Raw genomic sequence first — 13,182 nt, 5'->3', positions numbered from 1 at the left:
CGGAGAGAGACCCCGCAGGCCTGGGAGGCACCTGCCCCAACCGCTGAGGGGCCGGACGAGGCCAGGGGGACGGGGGTGGCCGAGCAGGGAGCGCCCGGGCAGAGTTGTCAGACCCGCAGCCACCCCCAGTCCAGGAGCGCGGCCTGCTCGGGGTGCAGGAGTCGGCCGGTCTCACGCTGCTGGGGAGGGGGTGAGATGGGTGCTGCCACAGCTGGCCCGGGCATCTCTCTAACATGCAAACGGAAAGCCAAGGCCGTCGGCTTCACTCTGGCAGCTGCGGTGGGGTCGGCGCCCGTGTAGCCTCGTCTCAGCCATCCCTCCGCTGGCAGCCGTCGGGCCACCCGCTCCCTTGCCCCTTCCCGCTGTCAAGAGACTTAGCCCAGGACACGCCGCTGTCCACACCCGCGCATCTCCCGCGCTGGACACACGCCTCGGGAACAGCAGCCCAAATCCCCGCTGACCCGACACGCGGCTTTGGCCCGTGACTGAACCTCTCTGAGCCTCCGTTTCCTTCTTTGTCAAGTAGGATAAAGACCTCCCGGAAATCTGCCAGCAACGACAGCCCAAGATTTCACCCAAGAATTCAGTCGGAGAGAAATCGAGAAATCAGCCAAAATGATTGCAGTTTGGCAGACCCTAAAAGAACAGATCGAAAGGCAGTTTGCCTTAATACTTAACATTGGAATATTTGATTTCTTTATGTTGGTGGATAGCTTAAAGCTAGAAAGCCAAGAAAAATATACTATTCTCATTTCATGGGCACTGAGCTAGAGACAGGGACCACTGCAGTGAGCCAGACAGCCTCAAGGAGACGGATGCACGGACAGGCAGGTACGGAACTGTGTGAAGGGTCCTATGACAGCCCGAGCACCAGGCTGGCAAAGGTGTACAACCCAGACTGCAAGAGGGAGGTATGCCAGGAAGGCTTCCTGGAGGAGGGGACATCCAGGCTAACCCCTGTGGGATAGACAGGAGTTAGCCAGGCAAATGTTACCCGCGTAGAAGGAACACAGAGGCCCCTAGAACGCGCCACTGCTCGAGAGGACCCCCACGGCAAGTCCACCCTGGGTAGGTGTGTTTTGTGGGCAGTGGCCAGGAGCACAACCCTCACCACAAATCACCAAATCCACCAGGCTCCTGGGCCCGTCCAGCCTCGGGGAGGAAGGCAGGAAGGGTGGCAGATGCACAGCCCCGGCCGGGGTGATTTTAGACTCTCTTGTCAGGCCTGCCCTGGCCCCTCCTCAGCCTGTCCTGGCAGAGCTGGGAGGGGCTTCTGGCCCCGAGACGTGGGGGCTGTGAGCTTTGGAAGGGACCAGGGCGGCAGTGGGGGGCCTTCCCAGCCAGGGCCCTTCCTCAGTGCGGGCGGGCCACTTGGGGGGTGGCACCAAGCTCCCTCTCTGCAGATGCCCAGGACATCCCTTCCCCACGTCACTAACACCAAGGTGCCCCCACTGATGACAAGATGCACCTAAAAGGGAAACAGAACAGGTCAAAGGCCACAGATTTGAATGCATGTTACGTCATGGGATGGAGGCAGGGCAGCCTGGGGGGCAGCCTGGGTGGGCTCAGGGGCACGGCGCTCCCCGTGCCTGCATTGGCTGTGTGAGCTTGGACAAGGCCCGAGCTGCTTGGTGCCTCGGTGTCCTCATCTGTGAAGTGGGCGCAGTGATGTGGCATCAACCTCACGGCGATCGTGACACGTGAACAAATGGCTTAGCAGAAAGTCTGGCCCAGAGCAAGTGCTTAATACAAGTCAACCAGGTTAATTCTATTCTTAAAAAGATACGAGAAGGGGATCCTGACACCCAGGCTCTGGCCTCAACTCTAGTCCTTTCCGCTGGCCTCCTCCCATCTCTGGGACTGTATTTCATTACCTGTAAAATGAAAAGTTTTAGACAAGATCAGCGGCTCTCCTCCAGGGGCAGGGTAGTGGGTGACTATTCAAACTGACTTCTCAGGCACCTGATGGGAGTCATCCCACAGGGAAATGGTTTGGAAACAGAGAAGAGGGAAGAGGAGGAGGAGGAGGATGAGGGAGAGAGGGGAGGGGGGAGAGAGGCGGAGGAGGAAAAGGAGGAGGAGGAGGAGGAGGAGAAGGTTTGAGAATCTCCCAGATGACGTGGACAGGAACACTTCAAGGAAAGAGGGCTGGAGTGGCATGAGGAGCCCTGGGTTCCGGAAGGGTTCTGTGACTTTGTGGGGTGGCTGTGGAAGAGCCCGTTCCCAAAGCCTCAGGGTCCCCGTCTTTCGGTGGAGTACCGGCGCACCCCATGCTCGTGGTGAGACCCTCCTGTGGAGAGTGCCCTGGACAAGGCGGAGGGCTGCACACGTGGGCAGCAGGGTCCTTGCAGAAGCGGGCTGTGGGGGGTCGGGGAAATGGCCAACTGCCGCCGTCCGCCTCCCCCGTGTGCTCCTGGCCCAGGCCTTGCCGAGACTGCAGGCTCTGCCTCCTGCCCGTCTCACCCTGCTGACCCTGGAATGGCCTGGAGGCTCTTTCAGGTGTCTCCTCCCCAGAATGCCGTTCCTGACCCCTGGCCCTGCTGCAGGAAGCCTCTGCTAAAGGCAGAGGAGACGCTCCGGTGAAACCCCAGACCCTTTGCCACGTGGGACGAGCCCCTTTCTGGGTGAGGTTTGAACATCCCACTCGCGCCCCAGCCTGCGCTCCTCCAAGCCCGTCTTTGGATGAGGCCCCAGACAGGGAAGGTTCTGGAATCTCCATCGCTAGGTCACATCCACGCCTCAAGACATGTGCTCAGTCAGCAATGGGCACAGATATGATGTGGGTAAAGGGGCAAATGCAGTCCCGGTCCCAAATATTATGGCTCAAGCAAACCCCAGTCTCTCCCACCAAAGGCAGCTACGAGAGCTGGTCAGATGCATGAGAAAATTACAGTGGGGGGCCTCAAAATTCCTCCCTGAATAATATGCTGAACTACTACACAGAAAATCAGCAAGGCTATCAAAGAATCGAACAGAACCAGCAACCAACTAGATTGAACCGACATTTAGAGCACACCAACCAATAAGAGAAGACACGTTCTTTTCAGGTGCACGTGGAACACCCACCAAGATGTGCCTTATCTTGGTTCACTAAAAAAAAAACTCAACAAATTTAAGAGAATTGAAATTACACAGGTATGTTCTTTGATCATAATGGAATTAAATCAGAAATCAATAACAAAGAAAACAGGAAAATCTCCAACACTTGGAAATTAAACAATATACTTTTAAGTAACCCATGGTCAATGAGGAATTCTCAGGGGAAATTAGAAAATATTTTGAACTGAACATAAAAGAAACTACACCATATCAAAATTTATGGCATGTGCTAAAGCAGTGCTTAGCAGAAAACTTATAGCATTAAATGTTCACATAAGAAAAGAAGAAAAAACTCAAATCAATCATCTAAACTTCCACTTTAAGAAACTAGAAAAAAAGAGTAAAATAAACCCAAAGCAAGCAGAAGGAAGGAAATAAATATAACAGAAACCAATAGAATTAAAAACAGATAAAAAAATGAAGATCAATGAAAACAAACTGGATCTTTGAGAAGATTAATAAACCTTTACCAAGACTGACAAAGAAAAAACAAGAGAAGGAACAAATTATCAACCTCGAGAATGAACAGATTGGTGGTTCTAATAATGCCACAGACGTTAGGATGTGATAAAGGGATGACACGAAGAATTAGACAACGCACACAAAATGGACCAATTCCAAAACTCACCCATCACGAAAGGGATAACCTCAAAGGTCTTACAACTACCGTAGAAATTAAATGCGTAGTTAGAAACTGTTCTAGTTTGCTAATGCTGCAGAATGCAAAACACCAGAGATGGATTGGCTTTTATAAAAAGGGGTTTTATTTGGCTATACAGTTACAGTCTTAAGGCCATAAAGTATCCAAAGTAACACATCAGTAATCGGGTACCTTCACTGGAGGATGGCCAATGGCGTCCAGAAAACCTCTGTTAGCTGGGAAGGCATGTGGTTGGCGTCTGCTCCAAAGTTCTGGTTTCAAAATGCCTTTCTCCCAGGACGTTCCTCTCTAGCAAGCTTGCTCTTCTTCAAAACATCACTCACAGCTGCACTCTGTTCAGTCTCTTTGAGTCAGCATGTTTTATATGGCTCCACTGATCAAGGCCCACCCTGAATGGGTGGGGTCACACCTCCATGGGAGTATCCCACTAGAGTCACCACCCACAGCTGGGTGGGACACATCTCCATTCAAACAACCTAATCCAAACAGTCCAACTTAATCCCCACTATTATGCTTGCCCCACAAGATTGCATCAAAGAATATGGCTTTTTCTGGGGGACATAATACATTCAAACCGGCACATTCCACCCCCTGGACCCCAGAAAAACATACTCTTTGCAAATACAAAATACATTCATTTCATCACAATATCACAAAAACTTAAACCATTTCAGTAACAAAAGTTAAGTACAAAATCCCATCAAAATCAAATATAGGTGTGGTCAGTCCTAAGACATACTTTTCCTTTAGCTTGGATCTGTGGAGTTAGAACAAGTTATATGCTTCCAATATACAAAGGAGGGACAGTCATAGGATAAACATTTCCATTGCCATAAGGAGAAAGAGTAAGGAAAACAGGGTTAACAGGACCAAAACAGTTCCTAAAACCTGCAGGACAAACTCCATTAGATTTCAAAGTCTGAGAGTCACTAACAAAACAACGTTGCATCCTTGGGGCTTGAGAGAGCGGGAGCCTAACCCTTCCTAAGGTCCTTTTTGGCAGCCCTTTCCTCTCCAAACGCTTAGGTGAGTGCTCCAACATACCCACACATTGGGGAGACCACCTTCTCGGCCCCACCTTCCTCAAACCTCGGGGCAGCTCCCGGATTCCCTTCCATCTCCGGGGCACACGCTCAACCCCTTGAGAACAGTGTGGTGGCAGCCAGGCTCTCCCCAATTCCCTGGGAATGTGCTCCACCCTCTTTGGGACCTGAGGTGGCAAAACTCTTCCAGAGCATCGAGGTGGAAAGCCCGCCCTCGACCTCCAGGGCAAACTCACCCTTTCCATGCATGTGGGCTGCTCCGCTCTCCCAGCTCGAGACCTCCTGACTCCAGACCTCAACCTCCATGGCTCTGTCTTTGAAGAAATTTTTTCTTTCATTTTTTCCTTGTCTGTCTCCTCCAGTCCAGACCGGCAATGGCTCTGTCTATAAAGATCTCGCAAAAATTCTGTTGGCTTTGCATGAAGCACACAGGGGTCAAAGCCATCAGACAATAGGAGTTTCCACAAATCCTTTCTGGATAATTCCATCTCCAATCTTGGCTTGTACTGAAATGGCGGCTGGGTTCCATGTTTGGTTACATCCTCACGTTGGGCTGTAGCTTCTGGGATTCCACCCCCTGGAAGCTCATAATTTTCCAAGCCATCAGCTTCTGGTTTCTTGGAACCCAAGAGTTCAGTTCTAAGTTTATCTCTCTCTGCTCTCATTTTACTATAAGCTGCAAGGAGAAGCCAGGGTATATCTTCCACACGTAGTCTGGAGATCTCCTCAGCTAAGTATTCCAGGTTGCCACTTTTAAACTCTTCCTTCCATCTGACACCAGGACTCAATTTTGCCAAATTCTGTGCCACTTTAAAACAAGGATCGTCTTTCTTCCAGTTTACAACAACACATTCACCATTTCTGTTCAAGGCCTCATCAGAAGTATCTTTAGAGTCCATATTTCCACAAACAGTCTCTTTAAAGCAGTTTTGGCCTTTTCTATCAAGCTCCTCACAATTCTTCCAGAATCTTCCCCTTATCCACTTAAAAAGCTGTTCCAACATGTTTGGTATTTGCAGACTCAGCAGCAAAAGCACCCCACTCCTGGTACCAAAATCTGTTCTAGTTTGCTAATGCTGCAGAATGCAAAACACCAGAGATGGATTGGCTTTTATAAAAAGGGGTTTTATTTGGCTATACAGTTACAGTCTTAAGGCCATAAAGTATCCAAAGTAACACATCAGTAATCGGGTACCTTCACTGGAGGATGGCCAATGGCGTCCAGAAAACCTCTGTTAGCTGGGAAGGCATGTGGTTGGCGTCTGCTCCAAAGTTCTGGTTTCAAAATGCCTTTCTCCCAGGACGTTCCTCTCTAGCAAGCTTGCTCTTCTTCAAAACATCACTCACAGCTGCACTCTGTTCAGTCTCTTTGAGTCAGCATGTTTTATATGGCTCCACTGATCAAGGCCCACCCTGAATGGGTGGGGTCACACCTCCATGGGAGTATCCCACTAGAGTCACCACCCACAGCTGGGTGGGACACATCTCCATTCAAACAACCTAATCCAAACAGTCCAACTTAATCCCCACTATTATGCTTGCCCCACAAGATTGCATCAAAGAATATGGCTTTTTCTGGGGGACATAATACATTCAAACCGGCACAGAAACTGTATGAAAAAAGAAATCTTCAGGCCCAAATAGTTTTGCTATAGAATTCTATCAAACATTTAAAGAAAGAACATCAATTTTACAAAGGGTCTTTCAGAAAATAGAAGAGTAGGAAATATTTCCCAATCATTTTATCAGTATCAAAACCAGATAAAGAAAGTATGAAAAAAAGATTAGAGACCAATATCCTTCATGAACATAAATGTAAAAATTTTCAAACAATTCACAGACTGAATACAGGAATATTTTAAAAGATTAATATACAATAACCAAGAGGTGTTTACCCTGGAGATGAAAAACTGGTTTAATATTCAAAAGTCAGTCAATGCAATCTACCATATTAACATTCAATGACAATCGATGAAGAAAAAGCATTTGAAAAACTCAACATCCACTCATTATAAAAGCTCCTGGCAAAGCAGAAACAGAGGGGCACGGCCTCAGGCTGATAAACGGCGTCCACGAAGGTCTCCAGCCAAGTCCTACTTAACGTGCAGGTGGAGGCAGATTCCCAGGTGACCCCGTCTCAGAAGGTGCACGTGTGAGATGCGGCTGCCCTCCCCTTGGGTGTGGGTGAACTCTGGGAAACCAGAACAAATCATGGGGCAAAGGTAAAGGGATCTCGTAGATGCAAGGAGGGTCCCCAATCCAGTGGACATTCAGTTCCCAGAAGGGAGACTGTCCTGCGCGGGCCTGACCTGGTCAGAGGGGCCCTCACACCGCACCTAGAGGGCGGGGGCGGAGGTCAGAGGCCGGGAGCAGCACGGCGGCTCTCCAGGGGCCTGGGCCGGGCCAAGGCCACGCTGGGGCGAGACCACGGGCAGCAAGTGCACTGCGGCCTCCGGGAGCCGCAGGCCTCGGTCCCGACCACAAGGAACTCCATTCCGACAACCACTGGAGAGCCTGGAAGAGGGTCCCCAGAGGACCCCCAGCCTCAGATGCGCTCACGGCCAGAGTCAGCACCTTGATTTCCATCTGGGAGACCCCGAGCAGGGGACCCAGTAGCCTGTGCTCAGACCCGTGCAAACCACTAATTTTTGTCAGAATTTGCTGTACAGTTAACGAAAACTCATTTGGGCACACTCAGAGATAAGCTACTTCGAGTCCAGACCACTGCAATAAAGCAAATATCGTGATAAAGTGAGTCACATGAAGTTTTTTGTTTCCCAGCACAAATAAAAGCCATGTTAACACTGTAGTCTATTAAGTGTGTGATTACATTATGTCTAAAAAGACAACGTACACACCTTAATTAAAAAATACTTAATTGCTAAAAAATGCTAGCCATCATCTGAGTCGTTGGCAAGTTGTAATCCTTTTGCTGGTGGAGGGTCCCGCCTCTCTGTTGATGGCTGCTCGAGGTGGTGGCTGCTGGAGGCTGGGGTGGCTGCAGCAATTTCCTAAAATAAGATGACAGTGAAGTTCACCACATCAATTGACTCTTCCTTTGATGAAAGACTTCTCTGTAGCACATGATGCTGTTTGACAGCATTTTACCCACCGTAGAACCTCTTTCAAAATGGGAGTCCATCCTTTCAAACCCTGCTGCTGCTTTATCAACTAAGTTTACACAATATTCTAAATCCTTCATTGTCATTTCCATAGTGTTCACAGCATCTTCACTCGGAGTTAATTCCATCTCAAGAAACCGCTTTCTTTGGTCATCCGTAAGAAGCAACTCCTCATCATTCAAGTTTTACCATGAGATTGCAGCAATTCAGTCACATCTGCAGCTCACTTCTCATTCTAATTTTCTTGCTCTTTCTACCACATCTGTAGTTATTTCCTCCAGTGAAGTCCCAAACCTCTCAAAGTCATCCATGAGGGTTGGAATCCACTTCTTCCAAATGCCTGTTAATATTGATATTTTGACCCCCTCTCATGAATCACGGATGTTCCTAATTTCGTCTAGAATACTGAATCCTTTCCAGAAGGTTTTCAATTAACTTTGCCCAGATCCAGCAGAGGAATCTCTATCTACGGCAGCTACAGCTTTACAAAGTTTCTTCCTTTCACTTGAACAGTTAGAGTCCATCGTGGGATTATTCATTGGCCTAAATGTCAATATTGTTGTGTCTTGGGGAATAGGGAGGCCCAAGGAGAGGGAGAGAGATGGGGGAACGGCTGGTCAATGGAGAGTCAGAGCACACACAACATATATTAAGTTCACCATTTTATATGGGCACAGTTCATGGCACCCCATAACAATTACAATCATAACATCAAAGATCACTGATCATCATAATAGATATAATAATAATTAAAAAGTATGAAACATTGTGAGAATGACCAAAATGTGGCACAGAGACACAAAGTATGCACACGCTGTTGGAAAAATGGCACCAACAGACATGTTTGATGCAGGGTTGCCATGAATCTTCAATTTGTAAAAAAACAAAAAAAAAACAAAAAAAAACCATAACATATCTGCAAAATGCAATAAAACGAGGTATGCCTATATGGTGGAAGACTGAACGCTTTCCTGCTAAGGTTGGGAATAAGGCAAGGATGTCCAATCCCACCAGCCCCATTCAACATTATCCTAGAAATCCTGCTCAGTGCATGTGATGGTTGGGTTCACGTGTCAGCTTGACCAGGTGATGGTGTCCAGGTGTCTGGTCAAGCAAGCACTGGCCTGATTGTTACTGAGGGTATTCCATGCATTTAAGTCATTAGTCGTTTGATTGCACCTATGACTGACTACATCTACAAGCAGCAAAGGGGATCACCTTCAGCAATGAGAGGTGTCTCGTCCAATCGGTTGAAGGCCTTATAGGGAGAACTAATGATTTCAGCAGCCAGAGAGAATTTCCATCTTACTTCAGCCAGCTTCTCCTGGGGGATTCACTGAATTCCCAGCATGCGGCCTGCCCTACGGAATTCAGACTTGCCAATCCCCACAGCGTGTGAGCCAATTCCTGTAATTTTCATCATTTTCATGAGATTTACTCAGTTCTGTTTCTCTGAAGACCCTGACTAATACAGATTTTGGTACCAAGAGTGGTTCTTGAGAAACAGAATCTTTTTCTATCTTTTTTTTTCTTTTTTTCTTTTTTTTTTTTTTTTTTTTTTTGCCCTGTATCCCTAATTTGGTAATTACAAAATGGGTAACTTAATCAGAAATAATTATATAACAGTAGTTCTCAACCTTGTCTGTACATTAGCACCACCAGGGGATTCTTAAAAACTACTGATGCTAGAAATTCCTCCCCAAGAGAATCTGATTTAGTTGCTCTAGCATGTGGCTTGGGAATGGGATTTTGTAAATATTTATGCAAGATTGTAATATGTAGCTAAGATTGAGAACCACTGCTACGGGTCCTAAGAAGAAGAAAAAAAAAAATTGCCTTCATCTGAAATAATTACAGAAAGCTTTCCAGAGGTGGTAGACTTTCCACTGACAAACAAATTGGGTTTAAAGATTAGGAAGATATCAGATATACAGAGAAGTATCAGGGTTTGGGGAACATCAGAAATGGGCAATGAAGCAAATAACAATACTAAGGCCAGAAAGTGCAAGCTGCATTCATTGAATGATGGGTAAAACATAGGAGATAGAGAAGCTCAAAACAGTCATCCCGCAGGCCATCTATGGGCTGCAATATTTCTTCAAGAAACAGTCTTCAGGATGAGATTCCTGAGTTGATCCTGGGGTTGTTGGAATTAGGTCTCCAGTCTGATTAGATTAAGAGCCACCAATCTACTCTATTTCCCATGATCAGGATGGCACTGATAGTCCATGCAGTGGACTGAGAAGAGAGAGACGCCAAGTATCACCATTGGATACTGTGCTGGTTTGGATATATTATGTCCCCCACAAAGCCATTATCTTTTTTTTTTTCACTTTTATCAAAAAATTAAAAAACAAACTAACAATTAAAAAAACAGCATTTCAAACAAAACCAAAACAAAGGAATAAGAAAAACAAATAACCTAAAGTAACTACATTGCTCCCAACATATTCCTACCCTACCCCAAGGAAGACAGTGACTTTTTAAGATGTGGCTACCATGTACAGTCTTTCTTAAATTTATTTGAACAGGAAACAATTTTGGAATAATGTGTAAGGACTACAAGTTTGAGAAAAAAGGGCCTAATCAAACATTTTTGCAGCTGCCAAAAGGGCTAAAGCCTGAAAGAAATGAGAGTTTAAACTGATCCTTAAAGTAATCTAGAATATGGAAATAATTTTTATTTAAATTTATGTTATTGATTTATAGCATGAACTGATGCCTGCCATCAGATATAGCATGCTACTAGGAAAGAGTAATAGAAATTCAGGAAAGAGATAAAATTCAAGTGTCATTAAATCATCTATAATTTCAAAGCAGAAGAAATTTCACATCTGTTAAAGATGTTTTCTTTGAGGTAAAAATGTTCATATGTGCTGCTCACTAGTATATTATTTTTTTTTAAACTCAGTTTTATTGAGAACTATTCACATACCATAAAATCATCCATGGTGTACAATCAACTGTTCACAGCACCATCTCATAGTTGTGTATTCATCACCCCTATCTATTTTTGAACATTGTCCTTTCACCGGAAAGAATCAGAATCAGAATAAAAAATAAAAATTAAAAATTAAAATAAAAATAAAACAGATTCCCAACCCCCCATCCCACCCCTATTTTTCATTTAGATTTTGTCCTCATTTTTCTACTCATCCATCCATATACTGGATAAAGGGAGTGCGATCCAGAGGGTTTTCACAATCACACTGTCACCCATTGTAAGCTACATTGTTATACAATCATCTTCAAGAGTCAAGGCTACTGGGTTAGAGTTTGGTGGTTTCTGGTATTTACTTCTAGGTATTCCAGTATATTAAAACCTAAAAAGCGTTATCAGTATAGTGCATAAGAATGTCCACCAGAGTGACCTCTTGACTCCATTTGGAATCTCTCAGCCACTGAAGCTTTATTTCGTTTCATTTCACATCCCCCTTTTGGTCAAGAAGATGTTCTCAATTCCTCGGTGCCAGGTCCAGATTCATCCCCGGGAGTCATATCCTGTGTTGCCAGGGAGATTTACACCCCTGGGAGTCAGGTCCCACATAGCGGGGAGGGCAGCGAGATCACCTGCCAAGGTGGCTTAGTTAGAGAGAGAGAAGTCAGGATCTTTTAATCCAATCTCATGGGATATTTGGATTAGGTTGTTTCCATGGAGATGTGACCCACCCAACTCTAGGTGATAACTCTGATTAGATTAGTTCCATGGACATGTGGCCCCACCCATTCAGCGTGGGTCTTGATTACATTACTGAAGCCCTATGAGAGGTCAGACAGAAGGAGCTCAGTGCTGCAGACAAGAGAGACATTTTGGGGACAGTCGTTGAAAGCAGACTTTTGCTAGCCCAGAGATTGCCTGGGAGAAACTCAGAGAATACCCCCAGATGCTTAGAGAGAAACGTCCAGGGAGAAAGCCATTTTGAAACCAGAACCCAGAGCAGATGCCAGCCACGTGCCTGCCCAGATGACAGAGGCTTTCCAGACACCATCAGTGTTCCTCAGTGAAGGTGCCCTATTGTTGATGCCTTTTTTGGACACTTGTATAGCCTTAGGACTGTAACTTCATAACCAAATAAACTCTCTTTATAAAAGCCAATCTATTTCTGGTATTTTGCAAAATGGCAGCTTTAGCAAACCGGAACAGATACTGCTACTCGAATGCTTATAAGAGGCAAGTGTATTTGATACCCTAACAGTGTTTTGTGGAGTTAAAAAGTACAGTGATGTTGGTGGGTTGCTCCTAAATATGCTGGAAACAGTTGCTAAAGAAAGTGTGAGCTCAAGGCTTCAAATTTCCAGCTCAAAACCACATGAAGGGGTATGAGTTTAGGTCTCTGATTTGAGGTCTTTCTTCTTTGCAACATCCTGTGACTCTATAACTATTTCAAAATTAAAAGTTAAAAAAAATCCTGCTAAAGGAATGAAAAGAAAAGCACAGACTGAGAAAACCAGTGCAAGTCATGTATTTGAAAAGGGACTTTTATCTGAATATATTAAGAACACTCAAAAGGTAATGGTAAGAACACAAACAATCCAAAGGGCAAAATTATTTGAACACATATTTCACCAAAGAAGATACTGAATTGCAAACACCAAAATGAAAAAATGCTCAACATCAGTAGCTACTAGGGAAAAGTGAATTAAAACTACAGTGAGATAACCACTAAATACCTATCATAAAGTCTAATTGTTGGTCAGGATGTGAAGAAACTGACTTTCCCCAACACTTTCAGTAGAACGAAAAATGGTACAACCACTTTGTAAAGTAGTTTGTCAGTTTTCTAAAAACTGAAAAGTGCCCCTGACAATAGACCCAAGCTGCCCACTGCCAGGCATTTAATCAGGAGAAGTACAAGCATTTGTCCACACAAAGACTTGCGCACCACTGTTTGCAGCAGCTCTGTGTACAATCCCTAAAAACTGGAAACAATCCCAATGCCCAACAGGCCACAAACAAATGGACATACAACGAAGACTACTCCATGGTAGAAACAGAGGAATTGTACAAGCACAATGGGATGAATCTCACAATAACTATGAGTGAAAGAAGCCACCCCTCCAAGAAAAAATACTGTAAGTTTCCACTGATGTAAAATTCTAGAAAATGCAAATTAATCTATAAGGATCAAAAACGAGTCCATGGTGGCCTGTGGGGTGGGGAGATTGGAGGGCAAGGTAAGCAGCGATGACTTGGAGGCTCGAGGATGGAAATGGTCATTATCTGGAGTGTGGTGCTGATTTCATGGGTAAGTAAATA

Source organism: Choloepus didactylus, chromosome 20, assembly GCF_015220235.1.
Source record: "Choloepus didactylus isolate mChoDid1 chromosome 20, mChoDid1.pri, whole genome shotgun sequence".
In the NCBI taxonomy this organism is placed as follows: Eukaryota; Metazoa; Chordata; class Mammalia; order Pilosa; family Megalonychidae; genus Choloepus; species Choloepus didactylus.
Note: the sequence above shows the minus strand (reverse complement) of the source record.